The following is a 6,634-nucleotide window of genomic DNA, read 5'->3' as shown; positions in this document are numbered from 1 at the left end:
CTGCTAGAAACCTGTCGCGTGAGGTTCGTTCGGGTTGGAAGCTACGAGTCTGTGTCTGTCTGTCTGTATAAGCTCCGGAATCTTAGTAGAAATAAGTATGTTCTGGCGGTTTAGAGTGATTCGAGCATTTATTCAAATTATAAAGAACAAATAGGTGGAATTGTATGAATATATTTAAAATGAGCGACAACAACACTCCAAGAAGAGAACGACTGTACTAATTTTATAAACCACGATATCGTCATAGCTATTTTAAACTGTGGTTGGAGGAAAAAAAAAAAGTGATTCCAAAGCAAGATTGTCAAAAGCTGAAAACAAACGAAAAATTGGTGTAGTTATTTTTTTCTGTGGAAAGATAATAATAATAGTAGTAACCAACTGAAAACAATTTCTAGGAGTAGTCAAAGAAGTTATACCCAGGTGAGTTAATATAAAATAAACTTTTCTTGCAGGAATATAAAACTGTTTAATTTTTTCCAATTATAATTTTCTTTTCACCACAATTGGTTTTGCAAAATTAAGATGTCGACAAAATAAATATTATATATTCCATAACTTTTTCATTTTTCAAATAATATTTTGTTTATCACCAATGGCTGTAAGAGAATGAGATGTAAGTTTGTCTAAAAAAATGGTCACACGTCAAGAGTTTCTTTACCAAAACTAACGTCAAATTCCAGAAAGCAAGAGTTAAAATTAGTATATTCCTGACTTTACTACAAACGAGACGTGGACGCAGAAAAGTGTATGTATGTATCTATGTATGTGTGTGTATATATTCATTATTATTATAGTATGTATTAGTTTCAAACATCGTATTGTTAATATGAAGCAATTTTAAATATGTGTCAATTTACAACAAAAGGTGTGGATTTGGAAACTGATCCCTTAGCGTGACCGGGGGGGTGGTAGGGTGCTGTTGACTGGCTGCCCTCCCTCTAGTAAAACTTAAAAATTACGGTCGGCGACAGATAGCCCCAGTAGGTTTGCCATAAATACAAAATACTCTTACTACTAGAAACATACAGCTGGGTTTTTCCTGCCTTGTCTGACACCAAAAAAGAAGTGTTTCCACATCATAAAAGAAATTTTCTTGGCTATAATCTACAAAATAAATCTCTTTAGGGTAAATTTGGTATAAACCTTGTTTATTTTTGCATCTCAAAGATATATGAAACCGCCATTAGAAAAACGTACTTTAATGTGAAAAAGGATTGAAAAGCGTTTTGTTAAATTCAAAATACTTTAATTGCCATGAAATACTTTCATGAAATGACGTATTACAGGCACGTGGTAGAAATCCCACAGTAATACTAATAGTTGACTTTGAGTTTAAAATTTTAGTGCGGTGACCTGAACGTTTCCTTTATATGAGAAATAGTTCTAAAGTGATGTAAATACTAAAGCTGAAATACGTGTTAAATATTTGGTTTTTCGGTATGGAGATTGTGCTCTGTTGGGAAATCATGTAGTAATAATGCTAAATATATAACCCTTAACTTAAGATGAGACTTTATATAAATCAAATCTCCTATTTCATCTTCGGTTAACTAATCGTACAAGGTATTTTAAAAGATAGACCCACAGTTAAGATAATCAAATCTTAAAAACTACTTGATCTAAGGAAACTAAATTTCACCAGAGGTACATTTAGAATAGTAAGTCTGGACATAATACAGCGTTTAAAAAAAACCTATTACAGAAGGTGCTCAATATGGTTTCGGTCAATCAGTATATCAAGCTTAACCCTAAATGAAGCTACTGTTCAGCATATCAAGCTTAACCCTAAATGAAGCTACATTAAGAATTTCCTGATTCGTTGAAGGTAAAAGGTTCCTGAAATGTGCAACCAGATTTTGAGTAGTAATCAAAACTCGGTTACCAGAAACTACAAGCTTTTCAATATACTTTAAGTAACCTTGTTACCGAAACAAGATTTCCAAAACTAAGTTCCGATGACATTCCTAGTGGTCTTAAAAGTTTTGCTAGTTTACAAGTGTTTTAGATATGGTTCGGAACCCCCTCTACCATGTGTTATTTTTCGTATATAAAACTGAAATTCTGAATCTCCCTCTGGAAAAAATTTATTCCCTTAGGCTAGGACAATAAGTTTTTAAGGTTTAACATGTTTAATTAAATTTAGGGAGGTCTTTAAAATTATGTTGTGCCTAAATTTTTCCATTTGATCCTTACAAAAATGTTGTTGTAGGCTTGAGAAATTAGTTAAACGTACGATGAATTTCTTTAGGATAACTCATTAAGTACTTATTGCATTGTTTTTATCACATAAAGTCATTTAATTCGTAACATATCCTCCCAATTTTAGATTACCATTTTTTGTAGATATTAATGAATCAAAGATTTTGCTCACATTGAAACTTTGAGTAATCAGTCTCCTATGCTAAGAATAAAGCCGAACCAGTCTAACTATGGTTCTTTACTGAAATGAGTTCAAGGTGGTCAACAGTAAGGTGACGTGAGATCCTGCATATGTATAATACGATTATATAGTAGATCTAAGCCTAACTCCTTGTGTTCAAAATGAACACCAATGACTTGTTAAAGGAAATGCTTTACGTCATTAGGTCAAAGTTGACAAATGTATAATATATATATTTAGGTCAGTTTTGTATATAAAAAGTACATAAAATGTAGTTCTTGTAAGATGTCACTTTTTTTTGTCTCATGCCTGAAGAAGAGCTCATAAATGAGCTTGAAAACTTACATTCAGTTAACATATTGTGGAATTAACCACAATTTTTATAGTTTCTCCCACACTTAGAAAAAGACTTAACAATCACACCTCAATGTATATTAATCTTATGAAGTATTAATAGACTAGATTACTAGTATAATAACGAACTACAGTATTAATCACAACTCTTACATATAAACTACCAACATTCTCTTGAATATTACCAGGAAAGTCATTTTTCTACCATAACAGGTTATTGTTAATTCCAGAACAGCTGTGGTCCTTTGTAGTCGTTAGACAATGGTTTTCTGTGGGTATAAGTATCACCCCAATCATCACAGCACCATGACAGGTTAATTCCATAAGAGTTGTGGTCCTTTGTAGTCGTTAGACAATGGTTTTCTGTGGGTATAAGTATCACCCCAATCATCACAGCACCATGACAGGTTAATTCCATAAGAGTTGTGGTCCGTTGTAGTCGTTAAACAGTGGTTTTCTGTGGGTATAAGTAAGTACCACCCCGATCATCTTAAAAGAAGTCCCTTATTCGTAAATTTACAAACATCACCTCGCGAAAACTGCTTCTAAAATGAATTATGTTAATGAAATTAATTTCCGTGAATTCAGAGACGGTTTAATATTTCGTTATTGTGTTTAAGGATTTTTTTAAAACGAAAACCTACGTAGTAATGTTTCAGGCGCTTAAAAAATAAGTCACGCTCCAGAAGAGGGAGATGTCGGACGATGACGGCATCACCGTTTCACAATTTTCTAATAAGGTCACCGTGAAAGAAAGCAAAATGACTTGAAGAATGGCGGTTAGGAATTGTTTATGAAAAAAGGGTGATGTCATGTTATGGGATCAACTGAACGTTACATGACATCGAAAACACTGACTTTTTTTTTAGTTGTGTTACACAATTATTATTAAGCATTATTATGTTACCAACTTCAGTTTTAAGAGACATTCAAGAGTTCAAATTTTTAGTTCCAATAGTTCTTACAAACTTACAGTAAATAATCTGGGTCAAATGTTGTATAAACCTAAAAAAAAAACATTCTGAAACTTATAATGTGACATGCGAATGAAAACAGATTTTACACTGTTATAACATTTTGACGGAAGATTTTATGTGTAATTATAAATTAAGCTCTAAGGTGTCTAATTTAGTTAATTTAATATAAATATCCAGGGTACTGGTTAGGCCTATGGTAGAGTTCTGGATTTCAGAGCTGCCAAGACGGGTTCGAATCCGTTGTGATACCACAAAATGTTCATTGTACTTTAATTTGCGGGTGCGTTATAAGAGTGGCAGTCAATCCTTTAGCGTGGATGGTGGGTGGGAAGATGTTGCTGAATGGCTGTTCACTTTAGCCATAGTATCTTTGCCATAAATAATACAAATATATATCCAACAAACATCTTACAAGGATGTTTAACTTGCATAATCTATGATACTAAACTGTTATATAATCAAGCAGATGAATTTTACGTCATAATACGTTTTACGCTTTCTTAATCGAATAAAAATGCATTATTGATTTCCGCCAGAAGAACACTTAGGCCGCAATGTAAATATTCTGAAAATGTCATTGCTTTTGTGTGTGTTGAATTTTTTAATTCATCAGGTAGCGATGAAGGCAAGAGTGGACAGAATAACGATATGTGAAAAATATTGATTTTCGTTTCTTATTTTACATATCAATATGAATAGAAAATTAAGAAATATAATTGCTAACGTTCTAATAGCTTTCTAGTTAAATTTGATTTGTAGAGAAAAACAAATCTTACAAAAATTATCAGGATTTTTTTAGCTAAGAAATGAATTTCGTAATTAGCTTAGATATCTTTCATTTGCAAACAAGTAGTACTTTAAGTGAATATCTGAACGTCACGAAGGTCAACAAACTCAGGTGAAACGTCGTTATTAACCCATGTGACCCAGCCCAGTCGTGTTGATACTATTCGTCACCAGTCTGGTTCGTTGCCCATTCGACACTTGGCGCGTAGGCTGCAAAAATGGACAGGCACGTGGGCACGAGCACTCTGTGCCTTTAGGTTATATACTGTTCCACGAAATGCGAGTTTTGTTTATTGGCACTATTTTAAAATAATAATAATTTCAAAGCATTTTGTTTTTAAACACGAATCTTACAGGATCTCGAGAAATCTAAAGCGTAGATTTTTGAGAATTGATTCAAAGATATGATTTGGTGGTTAAGTGGAAAGCTACACAATGGGCTATCTCTGTTCCTTCTCATCACGGGTATTTAAATGCGAATTTTAGTGTCATAAGCCTGCAGACTTGCCGCCGAGCCACTGGGAGGGTGGGTGAAAGAAAATAATGTCAGCAATGAACAACTTCTGTACGTGACATTTGTTTGTTTGACATTCCCGTAAAGTGTAATAGTCTCATTCATCGTAATTTCTCTTGATTAAACAGCAAAAAAAATATTTGAATGATAAAAGAGAGAGCAAAGACACGAACGTTTTGAAACCCGCAAGCAGCACTTGTTGAGGTAAAAACGATAGGTTCAAGGCCATTTAATGCTACTTCACGCTCCACAAACGTACACAAAAAAGTTGGTCTCTTGTGAAAAGCTAGGTGTTCACGTTTGTGTTAAAGCTTGTGTCAGATAAAAGTATATATTTCAATACTATTAAAAGTTTCTTCGCCAGTCTTGACATCTGTAATACTAAATATAAAAAAAAAATAAAACAAAGGAGAAAAATTTAGGTTTTTATGTTAAGAAATATTCAAATTTAGATTAAAATAACAGTATATCAGTTCCTTGAAGTCCCCCGGTGGAACAGCGGTAAGTCTATGGACTTATAGCCCTAAAATCGACTTGGACTTGGAGGTACCATCCCCAAAAACTGTCCTCGATATGAAATATATTACCAATGATTTTCATGAACAGTGATGTAATATTGAAAACAAATAGTGCAACGTTACTTACAAAACAAATAAACAGGAAGATACGTAAGTGCTCTCGGCGAAAATGTCAAGTAACTTGCAAGGCTTATGAAATTCGTTTTAGGATATATATATATATATATTTTCCACATAAACTTAAATATTTCCCAACCACTGCTGGCAAAACAAAATTGTTGCAATAGACACAAACGCCGTGTAGATGGACATTTCAAAAATATGTTGTCTTCGGAAAATAAAATGATATTAGTACACACTTATCATAAACTTTTACCTCAACAACAGGTTAAATGATGTTATAATAGAATACATTTTTTCTTCAAAACTGGAAATTTCACTTCAGAGGTTCAGTTGGTAATCTGACAACGTTAATAATGTAGCACCTCATGAATATAAACATAAAAGTAGGCTTAATAAAACACTAAAGTAGCTAGCAATCATTCAACGTTTGTTTAAATAATAAAACAATGTCAGCTCATCGAGTGAATGATAATGTCCTCATAGTGTTGTATGCTTGCCAAGAAGTGGCGTTATCATGACGTCATAGTTAAGAATAGGCTTATTTCTGCCGTATCCTGCACAGAAGAATTTATTATACAACGTATCACGTCCATTACAGCATGCTAAGTTACGCATGCTTTACTCTTACCCAGGATTATACATTTTTCTGTTAATAACAGCAGCAAACCTGGTGGTTTATAAACGCTCGACTTCACGCGGTATTGAGATAGTAATAATGGAATCTTTAGAGCTAGTTTTACACGTATATTTTAAATACCAAAATAAATGTATTTAGTTTTTCTATAATTCACACACACAAAGAAATTATATTGTTTGCATATAATTAGTTCATGATGTTAGGAAAACACGTAGGTTCCAAAAAATCAGTATAAGTCAAACATATGAAACCATATAACTCGAGTGTTTGGTTTTTTTGAATTTCGCGCAAAGCTATACGAGGGCTATCTGCGCTAGCCGTCCCTAATTTAGCAGTGTAAGATTA

At 33.2% G+C, this 6,634-nt stretch overlaps 1 protein-coding gene across 1 annotated transcript in view; it reads left to right on the top strand.

Moving 5' to 3' along the window:
* LOC106471470 overlaps positions 1-6,634 on the top strand; it is a 29,790-nt gene continuing 23,156 nt past the window's right edge. Inside the window, exon 1 of the mRNA XM_022400081.1 lies at positions 1-420. The gene's annotated coding sequence lies outside the window, so the exon portion shown is untranslated. The remainder of the gene's footprint in view (positions 421-6,634) is intronic.

The sequence above is a fragment of the Limulus polyphemus genome, unplaced genomic scaffold (genome assembly GCF_000517525.1).
Source record: "Limulus polyphemus unplaced genomic scaffold, Limulus_polyphemus-2.1.2 Scaffold4640, whole genome shotgun sequence".
In the NCBI taxonomy this organism is placed as follows: domain Eukaryota; kingdom Metazoa; phylum Arthropoda; class Merostomata; order Xiphosura; family Limulidae; genus Limulus; species Limulus polyphemus.
Note: the sequence above shows the minus strand (reverse complement) of the source record. Positions and strands in the feature narration are given on the sequence as shown.